General features: G+C 41.7%; 1 long non-coding RNA gene across 1 annotated transcript in view; it reads left to right on the forward strand.

The window, feature by feature from the left end:
* The first annotated feature begins 1,188 nt into the window (after positions 1 to 1,188).
* The window catches only part of LOC113975830, a 28,653-nt gene continuing 4,372 nt past the window's right edge, over positions 1,189 to 25,469 (forward strand). Inside the window, exons 1-2 of the long non-coding RNA XR_003536946.1 lie at positions 1,189 to 1,433; positions 17,596 to 17,743. This is a non-coding gene — a long non-coding RNA (uncharacterized LOC113975830). The remainder of the gene's footprint in view (positions 1,434 to 17,595; positions 17,744 to 25,469) is intronic.

A 25,469-nucleotide genomic window follows, 5' to 3' on the forward strand; every position in this document is an offset into this window, starting at 1 on the left:
CTATAGAATAGGAGGCAATGAACAAACCCTACCTGCTTTTTACAGCCACAGTCTGAGGATGGCTCACCCATCTCTGCCCAGGGTGCTTTGAGCCTTCACTGGGAAGTCAGGGGAGAGGAACACACACTGGCTTTCACAAGTGGCAGGTATCACTTCACTGGGCCAAGGAGGTGCTGTTTCTCTCAGTGAGTTCTTAGTATAAAAACAGAGTACAAAGGAATGGGGAAGCTCTGTGGAGTGTTGTCACAGCATCCCTGATTATGCCAGTGAATCCCAAAGTAAAAAATTCAGTGAAATACTTTTTGTTCTTCCATTCAGTGAGCCTGAACATTCCTCTTAAATTTTGTGTTGGTAGTGGGAAGGTGGATATCTTTCTCATGCAAGGATGTGGATCGTCTGGTCTCCACATGCCTGGCTGAAGTCAGCTGTCATGCCATTGTAGCTTGGACTAACACCTATTTATATGATATCACCACTGGGCTTGTCATTTTTTTCCCCACATGAGGGCTGGCAACGCAAGCAGGGTAACTGGTATTTAATATTCCACACTGGAAATCACCAACAGCACCGGCAAAAGCTCCAGTATGTTTTCTTACCCAGTTCCCTCAGCCTTCAGGAGATGTAGAGGAAAAGTGGATAAAGGTTCACGAGAAGATAATCTCGTTGACAGTCACGGATAAGTTATGATAATTGGCAGGCTTTTCTAACAAGAGAAAATTTTCTAGTGGCAACAAATTAGCCAAAACCTGAAGCCACAGCAGCACTGCTCTCTTGGCCTCTGCAGAGACAGGTTTGTTGTCTTATCTGTGCCAATACATTGATATGATGTCTTTTTTCTTCTACCAAAAGAAATTCATATAAGGCCTGCACAGCATGGCCTAAACTGAGAAAGAGATTTGTCACTTTTTTGACAATAATTCACACAGACTCCAAAACAAATGTACTTCTGAGTAGTGACTCTGTGAACAATAAAGCAAACACTCTCGACTACCTACCAGCCCATCCATCTTTTTAAATCACGTCAGCAGGCTTCAAGTTGTTCAGTAAGCTTTATTGTTTCATAGAGAAGGAAATAATTTGTGATGAAATACACTGAGCCATTGAACTTTGCAATTGTTTATTACTTGGTCTTGATTTCTTTCACATTGCTGCTTCATCATTTACCTATCATTTGTTTTGGATGACATGGTTTGTCCTCTCTTCAAAACTATCTGGATTGCATAGGTAAATTTGTAAACTGAACTACTTAGCCTTTCTGCTTGTAATAGCATCTACTTACTCTTTGTAAAATCTGCAATAGTGCTGTGGATGGGATTTTGTTGTAGGCTGGGTGTGAATTCTTTCTTCTATCAAGAGAAACAGCCTGATGTGAAGCTTGCTGGCTTTTGTTTGGACTGCAAGGCTGATGAACAGACTTTTTAGAAAGAAAGAAGGTATGTACAACATAGCAGATGGATAAAAAGTTGTTGGCATGGCAAGAAACTAAGCTTTGTGCCATAAGTGACATCTTAGGGTATAAGAACTGTTCAGATATGGGTCATTTCTGTGGTATGAGAGAAACAGAGATGACTGCATCTGAGCTACTTCTGCTGTTGTTTCTCCTGTGTTGTTATTGCTGTTATAAATGGGTGCCCTAATTAGAACTGAGGGAATTTATGGGCAGATATGAAAATGTGGTTACTATAGTTACCAGGTGCTCCAGCTCAGTCAGGAAATGTGGCTAATATAATGATAGCCCAAGGGTAAACACATGAGGTAAATGATGAACAAGGCCCCCTGCTTCAGGAGAAAATATTTTTCTTCACACTTTTTTTGGTGGCTTATTTGCCAAAGTAACATCTATCACTACAATTCCTTTTCTGTCCTTCCCTTTCTTTCAGCAGACTGGTTTTGGTGAGACTATAAGGAGCTCTGGGGAAAAGAAAGTGCAAAAATGAAGTAGCATTTAGAGGAAGGATAAAGATCTATTTCCCTGTCTTTCAAAGGTCTCTGCTAAAATCCTTCCCCATTCCTCTGTACATAGAGTAGACAGCAGGGTGAGCTATTTGTATTTTCACAAGTTCAGAAAGAAAACTTTCCTTGTGTTTGTATTTTTTTGCTTCTGACCCTAATTCCAGCAGCAACCCTATTTGTTCATGTCAGCCTGCAGACAGGGAAGGAGGAGAATGGACAAGGACCCCACTGGTTCTCTCCTTCCATCCCTTGGCTGAGATATGGGGGACATCTCAGTGCCTGTTTGCTTTAGTCCAATTGCTCAAATTAGCTGCTGGGTGTGGGAGGATTCTGTGAGAAAAATGGCATTTTAGAGGGATCAAGCCCCACAGTTGTGGTTGAAGTGAGATCTTGCTTGGTGCTGCCTACAGGCAGGATCTACCTAGATTGTTTCATTTGTTATAGGGAAAGGAAGAATTGTGAAGTCAGATTAATTCCTGCTGCAATTTCTCTGAAGTCAACGAGATGCCACTACTGATTGCTTTGACACAGATTTTTCAGTCCTGAGTAATTGCCTGACCTTTTAGAAAAAACACATGAGGAGACAGAAAATCAGAACAGCTGCTGCTAAGGGAGCTGATCCCCACCACTTTAAACAGTTAGTTGCTCTCTGGTTTTGGAGGAGGCATGCAAGAGGAGAAAGAAGCCTGAAGCATCTCTATCCTGCTCAACCAGAGATAAACTGCAACTATTCTTAGCAGTGTCTAGCATGTTGACTGATGTTACTTGTTGATGGAGACTACAAAATTATTGCTCTGTGGTTCATATTGCTCTGTGTGACTGTAGGGCCAGACTCCAGTGACATACACAAAAGCAGAGCCACAGCTGCAGCAATGAGGTCAGTGTAAGCACTGTCACTGGCCATACAAGTTCCAGCTCCTTTCTAGGCATCACTGCAGGCTGATGAACACACATTCTGAAATCAGAGAGCATTGCCTATCCAGTTCAGTCTCAGGTACCTTTCTTGAAGTGCCTTAATCAGACACCATAACCTCAGTCTCAAGCCTTAGAGAGAGACAGGAGCTCTGCCTCTCCCTTAGCAAAAAATGCAAAAAGGCTTTGAATGCAGTTGCCTCAGCTGTAGTCTTAGTCACAGTCATTGCTGTCTTGATGAACTTGACTATCCTGAATGGTTTAAATTACTTTGGATGATGGATTTTCTCCATTAGCAAGAAGGTGATATACCTTCTTGTGGCTCTGCCACAAGCCTTTCCACAGGAGGAGTTAGATATGCTGAGGTGCAATGTCTGGGCTTTAACATTAGTGTTGCTTAATAAAATGACGCAAAGTGCACTTGAAGAGACATCCAATTAGGCAGTGTCTCATTGCTGCAAAGACTTTCCTTTCTACCCAGAGCTTTTCAGGGTGATGTGCTAGTGCCAAATATAGCTGAATCAGGTTCTCAGTGGAAGTAACCAGGCAGAAATTACACATGGATCTGTGCATGCACATGAGTTTCTGCTTTGCTGCAGGCTACAGGCATCACTGTGGCTGCACAGGGCTGATCTGCTACAGCCTGCCCTCCTGTGCAGAGGAGGATACTGAGCTCATCCTCTTGAAAGATGGTCCTTCATTGAATGTCCTGGGATATGAGTGGAAATCTCATGGCTTTTTCTTATGGTCTAGCTGCTGTTCCCTGTCATCTGATGTTTGCAGTGAGGCACAGGTTGCCCACTGCAGCTTGTCTTTCCTGCAGTGGGGTTTCTGCAGCCTTGCCTAAATGGAAGAAATAGAAAATATTTAGAATAAAAGACTTTCAAAATGACTAGGAAAAGAGGGAGGGAGTAAGCAGGTTACATATGCATTACTGTTGAGAATGAGGTTGCTTATCCTTTTCTTATGATACAAAAGATATTAGTGAAATTAAAAAACCTCAAAGATGTCTGCTGTTTTAGTATTACTTAGACTACTGCTCTGACCTAGCATAGCATATTTCTCTCTCTGACTTTAGAAGATGAAGAAAGCTACAGTGCCCTGGGAGTTTGGGTTTGTCAGCATGACTGGGCTTGGCAGTCATAGCCTGGATGGGACACAGAGGAACAGAGACCATTAAATCATGTGTTCCCCTGGTCACCAAAAGTGTTCCAAGCAGCAAACAAAACAGACTTTAGTGCTTCAGCTGACCTTCAGGATTTGTCTTCTCTGGACCTGTTTTTTGTTTGATCTCTGTATGGCTTGAGGAACAGCATGAGAATCTCATCCTACCCACTTCTCTGAATGTCTCTTCTGGGTACCTCCCACATGCTATATTAGTCAAGCGCTTCATAGATAATATGTACGCTTGAATTTTTGGTAGATTTAAAAATGGTCCGTTTTCTCCCACACCCAGAGTAAAGAAAATTTGAGTCTACTTATTTATGTTGGGTTTCAATTCTGCAAAATGTTAACATTGACTCTTTTAAACTTCTTAGGATCTTGAATGTAAATGAATGCAGCAGCACTGATACATGTATTTTTGCAGGAGGGATAGTGAGGGGACAAAAATCTTTAGAAATGTTCAAATAGAAAAATCGTGCTTGGCCACAGGAATCCTCAATGATCCGTGCTGTTGTGACAGAGCTGGAGAAATCCCATCTTCTTCCTGTCATTACAATCAAAGGCAACTGCTGTGTGCTGAATCTCTGAAAAAAATGTGAAACTTTGTGCTTCAGACCTGTCTTTCTTTGTAAAGATGATTATGTAGACTTCCTTCCGCCATAAATTAATACTGTTAGAGATACTCTGCTCACAATGCTGGTTTTCTTTTTGCTAGAAGAATACAGCATGCAGCCTTTACCTGGAGATAAGCTTGTCTCTGATTGCCTAGGCTAGTTCCACTCTTTGAATTTTGGATTGGGCAGGTGGCTTGAGCCAAGTTTTTATGCTTTGGCATTTTACCAAGACCCAGCTGCCAGCCTGGGTGAGCTGTGAAAACACTCTTCTGTAGAGCTTGGCTATTTATCTTAGCCACATCTTTAATGCCAAAACAGTCCAGGAGCATCTAGCTCTCCTGTGGTCTATCAGCCTTGAAATAGGGCCATGGCTCAGACTGAAGAGCCAACAGAAGCAATATTCTTCAGCTTCTATACATTTACTCTTGCAGAATTTATTTGGAAGGGCAGTTTATGTGGTGGCCTGAACAGCAGTCTATCTGTCTATTTTTCCCTTTGGGAGACAAAATCCAAGAACCCTTCTGTCTTTTAGGACCCAGAGAACATTCTTTTTCTCTGATAGCTGAACTGGTATTATAATACTGTGGGCAAGGTTTACTATTAGAAATTGGTAAGACAGATTTGCAGCCTGCCAAGTTTACTGGGTTAGCATGGAGTACAGGCTGACAAGCCTGATCACTGAGATTGGATAAGTACATACCTCATTTTCACACCTCATGTTAGCACCAGGATAAACAAGACTAATTTTGAAAAACAATAAAGCTAGCTGGGAAATGATCTCTCAGCTCTAAAAACGCTCAGTATGTCAACACTTTGTCACTTGACCTCAGCTGGAGATAAGAACACTGCAAAGTCCTCCCTTACATCTCATAACATCTGCTTTTTCTCATTTTTTGGGCCACATGGATTCTTCAACTAGAAGGTGGAGTTGTTATGAGTGGTGTTTACAAAATCTAGACAGTTCATGCTGTAGATGTGATCAGTGATTCTGAAAACCACAGTAGGTCTTGGATATGGTTGTTTGTATACACAGAGTGACCTTGACACAGTCAAGAAACGTGCAGGGCTCCTACAGTCATGACTGCATGGTAAGGACCTTGTGCAATGCATAAGCTGTTGTGAGATTAAAGAGTGATCATCCCCCGTTGCCTTCTGAAAATGTCTGGAAGAAATGAGCTGAGGCACCCTCAACTATCCTTTTCTACAATCTACTTCCTTGGATATATAATTATAGAATTCTTTTGCCAATTTTAACCAAATTTAACTCAAGAGTGCATAGAAGTAATTAAGCTCCTAGGAGAAAGGCAGTCAGATGTCAAGAGAGTGAGATCCAGTGTTGGTCCGACCAAAATGACACCCCTGATTGCGGTGAAGCAACATTGTACAGCAGCATCATGATAATAAGAAAACGTACATTTTATTAGAGATCAGTGAATCCAGCCAACAGGGTGGAACTATGCAGGAGTGCAAATTTTCAATGGCATTACTTCTCATTGAATAATGACTTGCCTTCAGAAGAGATTATAAAAAACAAGAGAAAACATCTTAAAATAATATTATATACCACCTATGACAGTGTAATAACTATGAAGTAATACATTCTAGTGAACTATGAGATCAGGCATTCACTTATGGGTGCATAATAGAATTTCTTCTGAAAGAGCCTTTTTTAAAAAAAAAAAAAAGCTAAATGCTATTTTATAAAAGACTCGAGAGGTTTGTGGAAACATCCTCAGCATGCATGTCATTCTACTTAATTCATGTTCCTAAGAAATACCTGTAGTATCAGTAAAGGCTGGGAGATCAACAGATTGAGAGCAGCCCTGCCAAAAAGGACTTCAGGGTGCTGGTGGATGAGAGGTTGGACTTGACCCAGCAATGTGCACTTGCAGCCCAGAAAGCCAATTTTATCCTGGGCTGCACCAAAAGCTGCATGGCCAGCAGGGCGAGGGAGGTGATTCTGCCCTTCTTGTGAGACCCTGCCTAGAGTATTTCATCCAACTCTGAAGTCCTCAGTACAGGAAGGACATTGACCTGTTGAAGTGGGTCCAGAGGAGGCACACAAAGATGATCAGAGAGCTGGAGCACCACTCCTATGCAGACAGGCTGAGAGAGATGGGACTGTTCAAGTTGGAGAAGAGAAGGCTCTGGGGAGACCTTACAGCAGCTTTTCAGTACCTATAGGGGGCTTTAAGAAAGATGGGGACAAACTTTTTAGGAGAGCATGTAGTAATAAGACAAAGGCTAAAAATTATACACTAAAAGAGGGTAGATTGAGAATAAGGACAATATTTTTTATGATGGGGCCAGTGAACCACTGGCACAGGTTGCCCAGAGATGTGGTAGATGCCCCATCCCTGGAAAAATTTAAGGTCAGTTTTGGACAGGGCTCTGAGCAACCTGGTCTATTTGAAGATGTCCCTGCTCATTGCAGGGCTTTTAAAGGTCCTTGTCCCTTTAAAGGACAAGATGGCTTTTAAAGGTCCCTTCCAACCCAAATTATTTCACGATTCTCTGATAATAGTATGTTATTTTCCAGAGGAGCAAATAGTTCTGCCCTTGTCCACTGATGGAGTCACTCCATCACAGAAGGCTACTAGGTTGGTCAGGCAGGACTTGTCCTTGGTGAAGCCGTGATGGCTGCCCCACATCACCTTCCTGACTTCCATACATCTTAGCACAGCTTCTTGGAGGACCTGTTCCATGATCTTCCCAGGCACAGAGGTGAGGTTGACAGGTCAGTAGTTCCCAGAACCCTCCTTTCTATCCTTTTTAAAGATGGGTACAATTTTTCCCTTTTTCCAGTCATCTGAGACTTGATCTGACTGTCATGACTTTTCAAATATCATGGAGAGTGGGTTGGTAACTACATCAGCCAATTCCCTCAGGACTCTGGGATGCATCTCATTGGGTTCCATAGACTTGTGTACATTCAGGTTCCTCAGGAGGTCATGAACCTGAATTTTATTTACAGTGGGAATTGAGGTTAAACATACCAAAATATTTGACTTACTGTTCGTTACAATTACTGTCTGCTTAGAGTCCTCTGTAACCAGTAGCCAGTGGTGTCTACATTGGATTGTGCAGTTACCCCTTTGGACCATAAACTAGTAAATCTTCCTCTGCGTGTGCAAAACAGATTAAAATACAGCAATATAGAGGCATCTAGAACACAATACCAGACAAAACATCAGCATCTCTGTAAAATGTTTACCACCTCTTTGGAAATGGACGAATTCAGAAAAGATTGGTAATTACCATCTACGGAGATTAATTTTTCAGTTACAGTTGTGTTTTGGGGTGGCTTTATGTACATGTTGTAAGGGTAGGACAGTATAGGATGGTGATCCTTGAAGAATGGGACAGCTTTTCAAGGTTTAAAGTTGGAGAAAGTAAATGGTGGATGGCATGAGAGGAAGTGAGCGCTGTCAGAGCTCCCATCATCTGTGGGCAACATCTGCGCTAGTAGATTAAACAGTAGCAGAGAGCAGGTTTTGGTTCTCAGGCCAGCTGGCAGGACTTGACCTTGTCCATACTGTTAAATTTCTTCAGCTGAGCTGCATACCCACATGGAAACTGCCTATTAGACATAGTTCCTGGGTTGTGCTAATGGCAGAATTTGGGAAATGCTTTGTTGGCAGAGGCAGCAGCATGCTGGAGCTGATCAGCAGATGTAGCACAGCCGACTGTCAGGCTCCTGTGTGCAGGAGTGGTTTCTGGCATGGTGTATCTGACTTGTCTAGCTTCAGCCCTTCAGTCTACCCCAGATTCTTGTATTTACAGTCTGTTATTTCAGAGGTCAGAATTATCATATGTGCAGAAATTTGGTGAGGTGCAAGAAGCACTTAGTGTTTGAAAGTGCCTTAAACTCTTCCCTGACTTTCTGAACCTGACTTAGGCAAATGTTCATTAGCCTTATTAATGACATGAGATGCTGATAGAGGCAGGAAGTTGTTTTGCAATAGTCACAACTCCTGTTCTGCAAGTCAGACTTGTGTCACTAAGCTGTGACCCTTTGGAGCTGGCAGCTCCTCTGCCATTGGGAGTTGGCAAGCACTTACAGGTAGTGTGGAACAGCATCATCAAGCAGACAGTTTCTGTTTGCCCCAGTCAAACAGTTGTCTTTCAAGACATGTACTAGATTTTAACCTATTGAACAAGAACACAACAAATCAAATGGAAAACGCATGGTTCACTGCTCTCAGTTTTGATAGCATCAGGAAGGTCAATCAAAGATTAATGGGTGTAACTGTTTTCTAAGCCTATCTATAATGCTTTTAGCTTGGTTTCCAATGGAAATAGAGTGTATGTAGTAATCCTCTTCCAGATTTTTTCCTTACCAGTAATTCTTAATCTGAACAAATCTGACAAGTATGTCAATTCTTACAAGTTTTGTCTATCCAAGTATAGGAGAGAGTCTCTGTCAGTAAGGAAAGATGGTCTTTAAGCTCAGTGAAAGACAAGAAGAGATTGCACAAGGAAGAGCAATTCTATAAACGCCACAGATGAAGGAAGAGCTGCATGCTGAGTTTTCTCTCTCAACAGAGATCCATAATAAAGTAGGGCTCAAAAGCTGCCTTTTAGTTACTCTCCATCACATCTTTTTTCAGAGGAAACTTTGCAAATGGGACAAGGTTAATAAAAGCTACTTGGGAAGGTGAGGACTGGTGTTTGCAACCCTGCCTTTATAGATAAGAGCAGCAGTTGCTTGAAAAGGAGGGTAGCATCATCAGGCTTTGCTATCTGGAGGGAGCACTGCTCAACATAGCACGGGGCAAGGAGATCCAGTTGTTTGGTTCTGCAAAATGCCACGCGCTCAGAAAACTGTGCATGCTGCAACTTGTTCTTAGTGGTAACAAACAAGAACAAAGAGGCGTGTTTTGCCCTGAATGGGATATATTAATACACAATATTTTGAATGTCCCTTGTCACTTCTGTGACTTTTTGTGTTTAATTTAGAATAACAGCCTAAATGCAAGGCCATGGTAACAGAGCTGCATGCAAAACATGAGGTAGGTTTCAGGAAGGGAGAGCGCAGTAGTCAGAGGTATGGTTTCACGGTATGCATTTTTTTCTAAATTTTCTCTTTTGTTTCTTTTCACATATGTCTCAGCTTTTTCAGTGCTTCCCAACCTTCTTCCATTTCTTCCTTTTTCTGCAGACCCTGTTGCAGCTTACTTTGTACTTTGTATTTTTTCTCCCCTCTCTTCCGCCCCATTAACTTGTTACTCCAGATAAATTTCATTTATCTGTTTTGAGGCTTCTTGCTCCATTTAACTCTTGCCCCCTTCCTCCATCCCCCCCTATTTTGTTATGTTTTTCTCTGCTGATACTGCCTGAATTCAAGCACCATGACTCCAGTGGACAGCAGACATCCCTTGGTACTGAAGAGACCCTTCATTTGATGGTGACTACAGACCAAGCTTGAGTATCTATATTCTAACTAAAACAATGCTGTATCTTTCCCTGATCATGGCCTGACTTTTCTGCAGCCCTAAGGCGGGTGGAGATTTGGGTGTCATTAGGACCAGTTGTCATTAACTGGAAATAACAGAACTGAACTCTGGAGCAGCACTATAGCTACCCAGTGTCATTTGACACATGCATGTGTATTTGCAGCTGAACCCAGGAATGCTAATGGTGCTCACATCACAGAGAGGCAATGAAAATGAGCACTTACTCTCAGCTATTTCAGTTTGCTATTATTTTGGACCATTGACTGTGAATGAAGTTCAAGCCAAATTGAACACCAATCACCTAGAACTGCATGTGAAAGGCCTCAGATAAATTAGCAGTACAGTCACTAACCTCACACAGCTTAAGTGAGCCATCATTGCATATCTGCCCCTAAATGTCAATACTGCTCCTCCTGCCTCCATGTTGCTGAACATTTGAGAGCACATAGCCTTGGCAATGCTGCATTCCCACTGTATGCTCAAACTCTGGCTGTATGGATTGCCTTCCTGTATGGCATTTTGTAAGCAAGCCAAGCAACTGCTGAAAACTAATAGGACTTTTGACAGTGGAGCTGATGGTTCTTCTGTCTCCAGTGGCATGCAGGTAGTGATGGGGAGACTCTTCTGCATTGTCCTTCAGGTGACCTTTCTCCTTCACAAGGGAGAAAGGCTCGTTCCACTAAGTACTCATCAGCAATTGCAGGAGGGCTCTGAAATTACAGGCATCAGCCACAAGTACTCCGCTTCAACCCATTATTCTAGTGGGGTGGAGGAGGGGACACACAGTAAAAAGAAGTGCAGGAGCTTGTATGGGAAATCTTAGAGAACTACTTGGCTTCTGTTCCAGACCCTGGAGCTGCGTGGCTTTGTGTGTCTGTCAGTAATCAGGAGCAGGAAAGAGCCACTTCTCACTAATTGTCCCTCTAATTTTCTTTAATTGAGGAAATGGCTCTTTTTGTGGACATTTCTCTCTGATGGGCAGGTTAATGCTAGTAAAGGGTGCTTTGGGCATCCTGTGCAATGCTTGAATGAATGGGAGGAATAGTGCCTCTGACTGCATGGCATTTATTCATTGCCTCCTCCTTGAGAGGGAGGTTAGTGTATCACAGCATGATTAAGGGGAAGAGAATCTTACCCTAAATCAGAAAAAGCTTGGGAAGAAATTAAAATTTACTTCCTCGGGCCACATATATTTTTTTTCTTACTGCTGTCTTTCCTCCATCACAGAGTTCTAACATTGTTGGCACGTACAATCTAATGGGTACACCAGGGCCAGCAGTGTGATGGATTTCAATGTCACAGAGAGAGTACTGAGTGAAGTACATAGGGGGAAAAAAAAGAGAAAAGAAAAGATCCTTGGATTTCATTGCACAAATAAATGTCAGAATGAAACAGGTCTGGCAAGACTTCAGCTCTCTGCTACCCAAAGTCAATCACACTGAAATGCTCATATAAGCAAGAAATACTGTACTGCTCTGGCATAGGTGAAATATAGGGTCTAGAACAAACCTTTTTGACCACTTAAATGCTGCTTAAAACTTAAGAATAGACGTAGCAGTACTTCACTGGAGTCTGGGACTTTTCACCCAACCTTTTAGCAAGGGTTAACTGCAGGTTATCAAGCCTGGGTTGGAGGGCTGGGTGTGATGCTGTGCTGTGGGACCCCAACTGAAGCTTTCTTCACCCCATTTAAGTCCTGTGAATTGAACACAAGGTGTGTGTGTCTCACACTGTGCCATCACCAGTTTTTCAGCCTATGCTTTTTGTGCAACACAGGTCCATATTTCCCGCAGGGAGCCTGGGTGACCCCAGCTCTTACAGCTACCCCCTTGGAGAAAAAGAGCAGGAACACATCCCTCAAAGGAAAGGCAAAGGTGGCTTGTCACCTCTGTATGTTGCTGGCTGAGATGGAGGTCAGGGTATGGTCATAGAATTTAACAATGTGTAGTGAATTCGGATCATATATATGATATGATATATATACAGGTCCACCTCCAGATGGGCTGCTTACAGTGTTGCTGTGTAACAGAAGCTCAGGTCAGCTCCACTCAGTAAAGACTTAGCCTGAACTTACTTGGCTCAGGAGACTAGCTATTGCTGTTTTATGGCTTTTACTGGAAAACCAGTAAGTAGAAAAAGGCCGAGTTTGCTTTGTTTCACCCCTTTTCCCCACCACTTTCCACAGGTAGGCTCTTTTCTCAATTGGAGCATAACACTGCCTCTTTAAGGTAAAAGAAAAAGAGCAAAGATTAGAAGAACGAAAAGTCTTTATTTGCAGAATAACTATCCTTTAAGACTCACCAAAACATTTTTGAGATTTTAATCACAGAATTGTAGAATATTTAAGTTGGAAGGGACCCATTAGGATCATCAAAGTCCAACTCCTGGCCCCCCACAGGACACCCCCAGCAGTTATACCACGTTCCTGAGAGCATTGTCCAAATGCTTCTTGAGCTCTGTCATGCTTGGTACTGTGATCACTTCCCTGGGGAGCCTGTTCCAGTGCCCAATGCACCCTCTGGGTGAAGAACCTTTTCCTGATATCCAGCCTAAACTGCCCCTGACATAACTTCAACTCATTCCCTTGGGTCCTGTCACATGGTCACCAGAGAGAAGAGATCAGTGTCTGCCCCTCCTCTTCCCCTCACAAGGAAGCTGTGGACTGCAATGACGTCTCGCCTCAGTCTCCTCTTCTCCAGGCTGAACAGAACAAGTGCCCTCAGTGCTCCTCATATGGCATCCCCTCAAGGCCCTTTACCATCTTTGTTGCCCTCCTTTGGACACCCTCCAATAGCTTTATATCTTTCCTATATTGGAGTGCCTCAAACTGCACATAATATTCAAGATGAGGCTGCACCCGTGCAGAGCAGAGCAGGACAATCCCCTCCCTCGACCAGCTGGCAATGCTTTGCCTGATGCCCTCCAGGACACAGTTGGCTCTCCTGGCTGCCAGGGCACTGCTGACTCACATTCAACTTGCCATTGACCAGGACCCCCAGGTCCCTTTCCATGGCACTGCTTTTCAGTATCTCATTCCCCAGTCTGTACACAGATCCAGAGTTGCCCCATCCCAGGTGCAGAATCTGGCACTTGCCCTTGTTATTGATTGCCCAGCCCTGTAATTAATCTAGATCTGTGTGCAGGGACTCTCTGCCTTTTAGTTAAAATATTGCTTGTTACAGCACAATCTCTTGTGATTGTAAAGTCTTTCCAGAATCTGCAGTTGTTGGAGGGCAGGTATCAAGCAAAAAGCACAAAGCAGCAAAATATTCATTAAGAATCCTGGCAAGAGTACACTTGTGGCCAGGTCTATATAACAAAGATATTTTTTTCCTTCATTAGTTCCTCTATTTCTGCAGGCGTTACAAGGTGGCTTAGTACATCCACTGTTGTCTGGAAATAGTCTAATCTTTATTTGCCAAAATGATAGTTTAAAACTAGAAACTAGCCTAAGAGGCATCATGTCAGTTGGACAAATAATCATAACAGTTTCTATGTCTCCTGCAAGGTTTTTCTTATTTAAAAAATAATAATAAAAAAGCTGAAAGCAAGCATTGAATCTTTGTGTAAGCCAGTGAGTGCTCAGACAATAAAATTGCTTTATATATGTCCCTCTCTTACCCTTATCTTTCTTCAAAGTATCAAAAGAACAAGGCAATAAAAACAAATACTTTATAGAGTGGTAACCTCTGAACTGCACTGTTTTAACTGAGACCATATAATGTAACACAACATGATGCTGCTGTTTCTCTCACTGATGCCAGGCTGAAATGTAACGAGAGGGTTGTGTCCTGAATGCAGCTTTTGAGCTGCTACTTGAAAATCTTGTTTAGTTGATGTGGTACAGATGTCTGGAGTTACTCGTATGGTGATGCCCTTAGAAGTTGTTTCAATTAGAATACTACAGTATAAAATCAAATAATTTACCATTTGGGATGGAAATCTCAGCTCCTAAATAGTTCATTAGTACAAAACCTTAATAGAGAAGAAAACTGTATGAATAATATGGGGGTGGGGGTTATGTTTACAGGACAAAAAATGGAAAAAAAGATAATTAAAACCTCTGATTGTTCTTATTGAAAGAAAAGATAATCCCAGGTTGTTAAAAACTTTATTTGACACAAATCACTGAAATTTTGAGTTTTAAACATAGTATTTGCCTTGAAATTGAAATTCTATTTACAGTGATAAGAAGGATTGAGTGGAAAACAACCTCCTGACTCTTCAAATATACCTGAAAAACTAGGCACTTGCAGTACTCGCTCACTCCTCTTTTCCTCCCTCTGATTCTAGTTTCAGTCAACACCGTCATGAGTTTGCCATGTTACCTGTATGGGGCACCTGACAGGGCCTGGCACTTTTAGGAAAAGCATGGCATATCTCAGATGGCATCTGTTCAAAAGTGCTTGTGATCACCTGGTCATAATTCCAAAGTAATTATCTTCTCAGTTTCTTAAACTGTACACTTCTTGTTCTTTCCTTAGGAAGATAATTATCCATTAATAACTTGTACACACTGTATAGGGACATAGCAATAGCTTCCCATGAGGTCATGAAATCCTTCATAAAAGTGTTTGCCCTCAAGTCATTTGATGTATTTTGCTGGGATTGTTCTTTCCTGTCTGGGTGAGTTTCTGTAACATCATTGCTGCTGAATCCCTGAATGCCTCAAACACTGCTCCAGGACATGCGAGTGAGGGGATGTTTCATGCTCTTCTGGAAGCTGTTTTGGTGTGAAAAGAAATGGGCCAGATTTACCCATCTCCACTATTTTATGATCCTGTCTATAGGAAAAGAGATTGTTGGTAGCACAACTTAAGAGAAATACATGTTCCTCAGTAGTGCATCCCTTCAACATTGGACAAGATATTTCCATGGACTTGCGAACAAATTACCTTCAGGGGAGAGACTTGTTATGCCTAAGCTTCTGTTCTTCACCAGTGGAGAAACTTAAAGGCTTGTTTGTTGTGATTTTTGTTTGTTTGTTTGTTTGTTTGTTTGTTTTTAAATCAGAATTTGGACAGAAAGTACTCTGGTATGAACATCAAGCTGAAAGGAGTTTTTAGGGTGGTCCCTTATGTTTCTTATATTTCTAGCAGAATTTTTTAGCAGAGATGTCAACTGCCTCTGGGGCAAAAAGCACAAAGTTAGGACGTGACAGTACTTAGTTTGCAGCTGATCTTAGGTCTCTCCTTCTCTGATAATGAAAGTCAGTGACCATTCCCACATGTTTGGTTTCATTAGGTGATCCTCAGTGGCCTGGGATGCAGGCTTAAAACCAGTAATCCTCTAGAAATAGAGAGGTTCTATTTGTCACCCAGATGCAGCTCTAGCAGTAGCGCCTTTGCGTTTGTTTTGTTGACAAGATGGCACCTTCACATGAGAACAACCACCTGGAAACTTTCCAGGATGGTAGTGCAGGAAAGAATCAAATTTGCCGTTGGTACTTAGGGACGAATGTCAGTACAGCAATCTCTGTTTCACTGATAGCAAATGAAAGGTAAATATTGTGAGTGATGGGTTTATTCGAAGGGCTGAAATGAAGCTTTGCTCTGACTCTCCAACATGCCTTAATTTCCATGCAGAAGAAACCTTTGCCCACGGTGAGTGGTGCATCAAGAGCAACTTAGGAGACTACAATGAAGGTCAGCCTCAAAAGTATGGATTTGTCATTGTAGGTCCATTCCACAAAGAGGAACAGTAATCAGAAGGTGCTGCTGGTGTTTGATGGGGTGGCTTGTCTATGAGCATCTTATTACTGCCATTGCTGGATCCAGTACTGATTTGTTATAGTCTTGCAAAGTTCTTCCAGCAGCACCAGACCAGTCTGAGTGGCTTTTAAAGGAGATGTGATAGAGCAATAGCGTCTTTGTTTGGCATGTGTCTGTGGAACAGCTTGCATCCACAACCAGACCATTTCATTTACTTGCTTTCGGTCCATGTTCTGATCTCTTTAAAATGGGCACCATAATGCTGTCTCATTATGCACAGACTTTATGGGAGAGGTTCAGTAATCATTATGAAAAGGTCAGATGCTTCTGTGAAGGGCACCTATAAATGAGTCTATAAATAAATAGTCTGGAAGCCTTTAGGAGAGGCTAACAACTTATTTATCTTTTATCCTGCTGTTTGCAGGGGATGTATAAAAGCAGTAGCATACTGCTAATTAGTTTAATGCTCAAATTTTGGTTTGGGGGCACTGAGACACTGCTGGGTGTAGCAATCGGCTTAATACGAGACCTGACCAGTGCTCAGCTCATACTAATACAGAGTGTGGCTCCATGAGATCTGTGCTAAGCCTCACTGGAGACCACGTTTCTTAATTGGGAAATGGTTGTGGTTTTTTGAGATTATACTCACTGCAAAATATATCATTGGCAAGCATGTGGCACTGCTTTTTTTCACTTGGCTTAGAGGAGAAAAGAGACTGTCAGTAATACTTTTTATTGACTAGTCTGAATGCTGCTGGTTGTTTAGGTAAGGTTTGATAGTGTCAAGTCTGGACTTGAAGCTGTCTAGCATGAAGTTGGTTTCATTCCACACTCTAGTGATGTTTAAGATAGGCAGTAAGAGACACCTTGTTTTCTTTGAGGTCATTATATTTTTTATGAGGACACTCCTGATCTGCCTGTATACCAGTGGGATGGATACCTTTGTTTGCCAGGTGCCTGTGCAAGAGGTTTTGGCTGTAACAGAAAGGCCTGTGGCAGAGCACAAAGACAGTCGCAGTTCTGAGGGGTGGCAAGAGATGGGGGAAGTGAGGGCGACTGAGGGGATGAGCCTCTTTGAAAGGCTTCTCCCTTGGGCAGCTCATTTAATCACTTCAGTAATGCTTAGCTTTATGTCACATGAGATTCGACAATTCCAGCTTCAGAGAAGCTGACAGTCTCAATGTGGAGGTTTTCAGAGCCTCTGGCACCTGATCCTTAATATGCAGCTCCTTAGGAGATCCCATCCGACTCCTTGATCCCTGGCTGCAGACTGAAGCACAGAAAAGCCACTTTAATTTAACTGCAGGACATAGAGTGTCCCCTTCCTTTTCTCTCTGACCAAGGAGGCTGGAGTTATAAAGGGAATTGGGCCCCAAAGCATCCTGGTGCTTCTGAATCCATTCTGCTTCAGGTTGCAAATCTGCTTAGTCCTCTGACTGTTCCCTGTGTCAGACAGTTTAATGCCAAGTAAAGAGAGAAGAAGGCAGTTATTCATTGTCCTCCCTTCATCTGTCTTCTGAAATAATTCAGACAGGCTGGGTGTTTATTTTAAATCTGGTTTAAATATCTGAGTTAAAAGACTGACCTTTTTGTTTGACAGCCTTATCCCACCTGGGTTCGCTTTTATCGGCAGTCTGAATGGAAGAGGGCTCAAACATTCAGTTGCTTCATGACAGGCTCATTTCTACCTGCTAGGCTCTCACAGGATGGTACTGGGTGTTACACTCTTTGCAGGTGGGATTTTAATGATTACAATCTTTCTTCTGTTGCTACCTTTCCTTTCAGAGAGGTGGGAAACACGTGTGTGTCCATGAAGAGAAAGAGCAGAGACTACTCAAAAAGGGAAATGCCCTGATGCACTAGAGAAAGAAGAAATGAACCTGCAGACTTTATTCCTCACTGCAAGATGACCCATCTTAGGAAGGTAGATTTGGTAAGTGTCTTATTTTGTCTTTAGACCACTGTCTCTTCGTAGTATCTCAACATAGAAAATGTTCTTCTACTTCAGCATTTGCACTGTTTTGATTAGGCTGGAGAGAAAATCAGCCTTTCTCTGATGGCACACTGAGCCACTTCAGCCCAAGAACCAGGAGAACACCCACTACAAAAACATGGAGACAATAGGAGCTACAGCAAAAGACACAGCTGAAGAGCACCTGCCTTCAGAAGGGTTCCCAGCTGGTGCTAGAAGAAAGAATTAACTGGTGTGTTAGCACATTGCAGGTTAGTCCAGCATCTGGGCAGCCTTCCTGGGCACTCAAGGCAAGCATGTGTTTGGGGTTCAGTTTCTACAGAGGGCAGTACCTGAATTGAAGTAGCTGTATGTATTAATTGAGCCATGTGGGAGCTATTCCACTGGCACATCCAGAAGGGCAGTGTTGTTCAGTGTAACATCCAGCAATATGCTGGACTTCTCACTTTGCTGGAAAAACATAGGGCTGAAAAGAGCCTAAGCTTGGACCCCAGCAAGCTGAGCACCATCCACTGTGTTTCCTTTCAGTGAGATAAAGGACTCTATCTTGAGAATCACTTGGTCATTTGACCCCTGTCTTTTTCCCTGGAAGTCTTCCCTTCTCCCCCGATCCCCTGCACCCCCATCGAAATCCTTTTCTCAGAAGAGACCTCTCCATTTTACTTCATACTAGTCTTCTGAGAATTGTTCAGACCTGTATGAGGGTGGACAAGCTGAAGAAGAGCATGGATGGAGACTTTCTGGATAAATAAATCACCAGGTTCCTTGGAAGCTTACAGCAGTTCTCTCCTCTCTTTCCCACATGGGTGTAGCCTGTTTGTCCTGCAGCTTATTCTTAGCCCAGAGCAAGAAGGTAACTCCTCTTTGCAACTTTATTCATCACTGAGTATTGGATCTTCACTGTAAGGAAACAACATATTTTTGCAAGCAAAAGAAAAAAATAGTGCTCTGATGACCACTAAAATGGACTTTCCTTTCAAGCAGAACAAAACATTTGTGTCAACCCAAAGCTGCTTTTCTTTGGAAATCTCTAATAATAGGGTTTATAATCTTTGCTAGATGAAATCTTGTCAGTCCTTCAGGCTCCATTTCAGGTATTAGTATGTGTGTAAATGGTATGAGACCAAGCCTCACACCATATAAAAATGTATGGAGCCAGGGCTAGACAGGACATAGCATTAGCTAGTCTTTCATTTACAGTGTGTTATAGTTGTAAGGATCATTCATTCAAGCCCAAATTTTTGCTATTTTTCATTACTGCCCACGTGCTCCACTGGAAAATTTTCAACTAAAAATTTTCCCTGAAGAACTACTGAGTTCATATACATGTATCTAATTTTTTCCCCCGGTAAGCTAGTGAAATGAGAGCAGTTTCCTCAACATCCTTCTTGTGTGAAGTTTTCTTCCTCCAATACCGGCAAGACACTTGATCACTCTTTGTTTATGTTTCCCTCTTTTGAAATAGGCATTAAAGTGTTGGCTCACTAGGTTGATTTGCAAGAAGGATAAATTCAGTTGTACACATGAAGATGGCAGATACTGAATAATGAAATGCTGAGCTTCAGAAAAGTATCTCTCTGTCCAGGTTGTGGCTTGGCTATGTGAGATGCCAAGCAGTTCCTATCAACCAAAGTATTCCCACAAAAATTATAATTTTTTTTTCTCAAGTTAGATGATGATCACCTTGGGGCTGGCTGACATTTATACTTGCAGTCTTGTAATTTTTTTAGGAAAAAGAGGTTTTTTACATTTGCTGATGGAGAAGTGGGGATATTTGTTCTACAAGTGCCTGTTCTAGACAGTATTTCATCTCTATTTATATTCCTTCTTTCGACAATGGTCACAGATATTTTTGTCTCATTATTCATAGACTTTGAAGGATTAAGTAAGCAATAATTGTGAACAGGACAGATTTCATATTTAAAGGTTCCATATCAACAAGGCAATGAATAAATAGGACAAATAGATTTAACCAAGGCTTACAGTGTATTAACTTCATCTCATTTCTCATTAGTTTGGTATCGAGCTTGTCTTATAGTCTGCTGGAGTTGCACTGGATATAAAAATCTGCTCTCAAAAGCAAATTGATAGTTTCTGGGATTTATAAATATTGATGGCTGAATGTGGCTTCCAAGTGTGTCATGACATTTCACACTGGAAAAGAAGAAAGTTGCAGCAGCTGTGCAGCATCCCAAGATCCCTTGTTACCAGCCTTTTTTCCTCCACTGTTCAGACTTTCTTTTCCACCCTCCTGAGGACAGACACATCTTTCTTTTTTCATGGGTCTGAACCTACTTGGGAAATAAGCATTCTGTGAACATAAAGGCTAATACACACCAACTGTTAACAGGCTAATTGTTAATTTTATGCTACTCTTGTTAAAAACCTCACCTCTTACATGTGCCTCTATGCTGTGCCCTCAGGCATGGTCGGAGGTTATGCTCTTCCATGGTCTTGGATGGAAGTGTCAGACTGTAATGGTTCAATTCTGTAAAGTATGTACTTGAATTTTTTCTCAGGCCTGGAAATGAGTAATAGATATGTTTTGTGTTTCTAAAATGTGAGGCACACCCCTTTCTGTCTCTCTGCAAAGATCATCAGGTTTAAGAGAACAAAGCACAAGATATTTGCATGTATCTTGAATACTTATTAAGATGGAAGTGACACTATTCTTAAAAGCAGAGGTGTAGAGAGCAATCCAGGCTATTGATTTTTGAACCAAGTTCTTTTGTTCCAAGAGAGAAGGTAATTCATCCTTAGATTAGACTGTTGTTACATTAGATTTTGGAAATTTGTATAGCAAAGCAAAAAGGAATTGCTGCCCTAAAACTTATATAAGTCGGCATCCCTTCTGGAAAAATCCCTTCTGTAGCTGCAGAATTGGTGGCATCTCATCAGCTCCAAGAAGGAATTGTCCCAAGAGGGGTTCTTGAGTGCTTCGTCATGCAAGTTTGCAATTTAGAGGAGGGTAGTTGAACCCTGGTCACTGCCTGACAACTGCCTATGCTACAGCTTTCTCCTATAATGAGCTAATCAGGAGTAGTTTGTATTTTTGTGTTTATGTATGGCTCTGTCTCAATAGCTCTTGTAACACTGTATCACTGTGGAAATTTGCTGTTGTGACAAATGCTGTACTAACCACAGAGATGAGATGGTTTGGGAAGGTGTTCTGCTTGTACTATGATAAATAAACAGAAGGGCTACTTCATAGTGCTTTTGTGGGAGAATAAAGTCCCGTTTCCCCTCATTGTCTCTATTTTTGATAAAGGTTATCTTTAATTCTTCTTGGTTTGTTGTTTTGTTTTGGGCGTTTTTTTCTGACCACTATACCACCAGGGCAGCACAGTATTTGGGAAATTTTCCCAGAATATGTTGATGCAAAAAGCTTGTTGTCTGTCAGTGTTCACAGCTCCTGTGCTAGGAAAAGAAAGGGATCTGTTTGTTATTCACTGATGGTTTGTTAAATTCTTAAAGGCAAGGATACCCGATTTTCCCTTCACCTAACTTCTTTCATTTACTCTTCTGAGGAGAAAGCAATCCTGTTTGGGAGATACAAAGGAGATATAATAGGGTCAAGTTGGGATAATTCTTTTCTCAAGGTAATTCAACCCTACTGCAAGAGATATATCTTCACAAGGATGAATGGGGAAGAGTTTTCTTTCCCAAGTGCTCTCAGCACTGTGGGGTGCACAAGCGTAGTACTTAGTATGTGTGACTGTCTGACAAAACAGTGGTCCAGTTTTTTCTCCTCCTATAAAAAATATATTAGGATCCTGAGAGTAAGTAGCATTTGTTGCCTCATCTTGTCACATATTTGTGTCCATATATGCCTGTATCTATCCCCGCCCCCCTTAATTACAATTATACCCAATGCCTGGATGCAACCCGAAAGTCTCATGGGTGCTCCTGTAAATTTTACGAAAATAAATGTCCGAATGGAAAACAATTATCCTGCTGAGGGAAGGGCTTCCAAATTCATACTGTACTAGACTTTGGGGAAGCCACATAGTGAAGCCTATTGTCATAGGATACATCAGCTCTGTTAACTCAAAAACCTACTGTTGGGTGTGTTTGCTTTTCAGACTGCCAACAAACCCCTAAAATCAATTAGTCGCGCAGCTCTACTTGCAGTACATGTTTTCCTGCTGTTCACTGGTAGAAGCTATTTTATGTTATCCCTAATTATTTTTGCATTCAGCTTTTCCTGCTGGCTAAGGCAGGCATTGCTTTTTGTGCAGGAATTAGATCCCAGGTAGCCTCCGATTTTTTCAAATCTGCTGTAAACCACACTAAATATCTGCACTGGTATCAGACACTGTTTGTGTCACTGTCTAGCACACTTAATGGGGAAGGAGAAAGGCTGGCAACTATTTAGTTTCTCCCAAAACCCTTTAATGCTAAACTTTAGGGTAAATAGAAGTCTTCTTCCTATGGCCAGAGCTCCATCTTTCCTAGATTCAGCTGGGACTTCATAGTTCAGCTCAGAAAGCAGGAAAATGTGATTGTTTGGTTACACTGATTTTAATACATTGGTTTTTATACTTATTGGTACATGCACTTGTATTGCAATCTGTTGTATACATGAGCCTCAGTTGGATGGGCAATAGGCTGAGCCCTTATAGGTGATTCCCTTTTTTTGGGTGCTCTCAAAGCTTTTTCTCTCTTCCATTTGAACTAATTTTCAGCTGTCAAAGATGCTGGCTGTTAGGTCATAGCAGGAAAAGGTGACCAACTCTGAACAGCATTATTCCAGAAATAAAATTATGTATCCTGGTCTTACTGTACTACAAAGTACCACTCCAGAATTTCATATGCGATCCAGGCATCACCAAATGTTTTCAGTTCATTAATGGCTCATGTTTTAATCTTAGCTTTAAATCAAATAAGATGATCCTGTTTTACCACAACTCAAAGGGATCTGAAGGATGTGGAAATCATCACTCGGAAAGCTGGACTGGTACAGGGAGCCACATGCCTATTACATGTGCAAACACAACCCTGTTTTCTCCTGTGCATTTGCTTCATCATCCAGTCATAACTTTTTTGGTCTTATTGATTCTCACCACATTGAAGTACACATTGTAGAAATCTTCGGTGATGTGGGATGTGGTTGTTTCACAATACGAAAGCAGTGCGAGGCTGGATGCTAATTTTCCAGCAGTTACCATGGCACTAAAGATTGGATGATCTATACAAATTTGGCCATCCTGCAGCTGTCTCCTGCAGACTACTGTCCTGCTAAGGAAAATGATGTAGAGAAGAACATTTCCAGTTAATTTGATATATTTTTCCCAAAACCCATCTCTTAGTTTATTTGCAAGTCTCTTATGGCTTCTCAGTGCTGAAGGAGGTCTCACCCGTCACCTCACACTCTCCTCCCCACACTTGTTCCAACTGTTCCTCATCTCTCCGCCTCTCTTTTTCCCTGTCCTCAGTTTTCTGTCTCTAATTCCATCTCTCTGCAAATGGTTGCCCAGGAAGGAGATGACACATTTTGAGGCTCACGCTGAACTGCCCAGTGGGCTGCTCAGTTGCTTGGCTGGACACATGGCGTGGGAGATTGCTGAACTCTTCCACTTATCCCCAATTATTGCAGTTTGCTCCAATTCATCTGTGAGATTTCTACCCTCCCTTCCAAATCAGTTGAAACCAGTCAAGCAACTCAAATGCTGTTAAGAGGTACCTTTCAGACAGGCAAAGTGCAACCACGCAAACACACACACTTAGAAAACCACGGCCAGAAACATGCTGTTCCACCTAAAGAGTAAGAACATAATAGGATGTTCTCACCCTAGCAGAGTGTTTCAGGGTGATTGGTGAGAGCAAATTGGAAACTCTGCCCTGTCCAGTAGGTATCCTAGAAGCAGCCTGGAACCTGAGGTAATTTGGTAATTTCATTGTTACAACTTCAGCTCCCCTAAATGACCTTTAAAATTTATTTGCGGCATCTACTTGGGGCTTTAAGAGATTATGCTTAAGTGCTTCACTGCATTTAATGTTTTGTTGTATTTTAACTTACTGTGTAATGACTGTCTATATTAAATAATAGCAGCAACATCTGAAATTATTAATCAACAAAAGATGACAGATAATGCATGTTAAGTTCTCTCTGTGTTTTGAATCACTTATCTCCCAGGTAACATAAGAAGAATGTTAAATCATACTGGAACACATTTCTCAGCTGATGTAAATCAGCAAATGTACAGCAGCTGAATTTCTGGCCCATTATGTTTTTCCATAAAAGATGTCTTTTCCTTCAAAGTATTAATTATCTATGATTCTTTTACTTTTCTTGTTTTTTTGCCTTTGCAGGTGCTGCTAATTCTCCCAATTTCTTCCAGAAATGGGAAAATTTATCTATATTAGGAAATGTGTTCTTCCCTTCTTCAGTATGCTGCATTTTCATTTTTGGCATCCTTATTTAAATCCTAATGCACATAGAGATATGAATGATGTGGGTTTTACTGCCTACAGTTTTAAATCCTACCATGCATCAGCTGCATAGACAGCTTAACCCCTTCTTGTTTTAGCAGAAGACTGTTTTTTTTTGAAAAAGATGACTATGGTATACACTGTGTCACACACTACACAGAGGTCTTTGTCAACAAACTGTCCCCATCTTCAAGTCCTACATCCCAAAATCAGTTAAATCAGATAATAGATGATGCACCAAGTCTGGTTGCTATAGGGGGGATGAGGAGAAGACTCAGAGTCTCTTATCCCACAACCTGCTGGTACTAGCAGATGCACCAAAAGCTCCCTCCCAAAGGGACACAGTTGAAGAGGTTCCTTTCCCCTTATCTCTGATTCCCCCTTCGGAAAAGCTCAGGGTGAAGCTCACAATAACTAAGCTCTGGGATAACTTTCCATGTCCCACTGCTGTACGTGGGGGGCATTCTGACGGTTGTATGCCTGGGCAAGGAGTATCCCATGCTGCTCCAGAGTAATTCATCATTGGTGACCTGCATCCAGCAGCCATGGGAGAGACACCCTCTCCATGAGCCTGTGTGGGTCGTTTTCCACCCCCCAGTGTTTCCCCCAGGAGCTGCAGGGCACACACAGCCTGGGCAGAACAGGGGAGAGGGTTAATCCTTCTGCCTCTACTAGAGTTTAATTGGAAGGGAAATTGTCTTTGACTTAATTTCCTCTCTTGTCGCAGCTCAAGTCTAGCGGATCAAAAGAAATGCAAATTGAAAGATAATATTTTGGATGTGCCTGATTTTAAAGTTGAACATGAATAATCTTTCATGCCTCTGACTTAATGTCTGTACCATTTTTGTTACAAAAATCTTGAAACAATGTGTATTTCCTTGTGTGACGAAAAGAATTTACTTTTCATCAAGAAAATAACCTGAATGATGCTGTCACAGTATTAAAACACAGCTACTAATTACCGCAATTTATCAAACCTGACATTATCCTTTACATTAAAATACTGTATGTTTTATTTTATAATGAGAGGGCAAAGACCCAGTTACTACAAAGTATCAAGCTTCTGCATGTGGGCTGCCATTATATAGCAGAGTTTTTTCACAAAGAAAGCAGTTGGCTGATTATTAGATTATTGGTTAATGCAATTTAATGTAAAACCTTCTTTTTCCTTCCTTTTCCTTTCTTTCCTTGTTATTTTGAATTATAGTACAAGTAAAGTATTTTTCAAGTGGTTAACTTGAGTTTGCTTTCCAAC

This window comes from Neopelma chrysocephalum, unplaced genomic scaffold (genome assembly GCF_003984885.1).
Source record: "Neopelma chrysocephalum unplaced genomic scaffold, ASM398488v2 Primary Assembly neopelma1_146, whole genome shotgun sequence".
Lineage (NCBI taxonomy): Eukaryota > Metazoa > Chordata > Aves > Passeriformes > Pipridae > Neopelma > Neopelma chrysocephalum.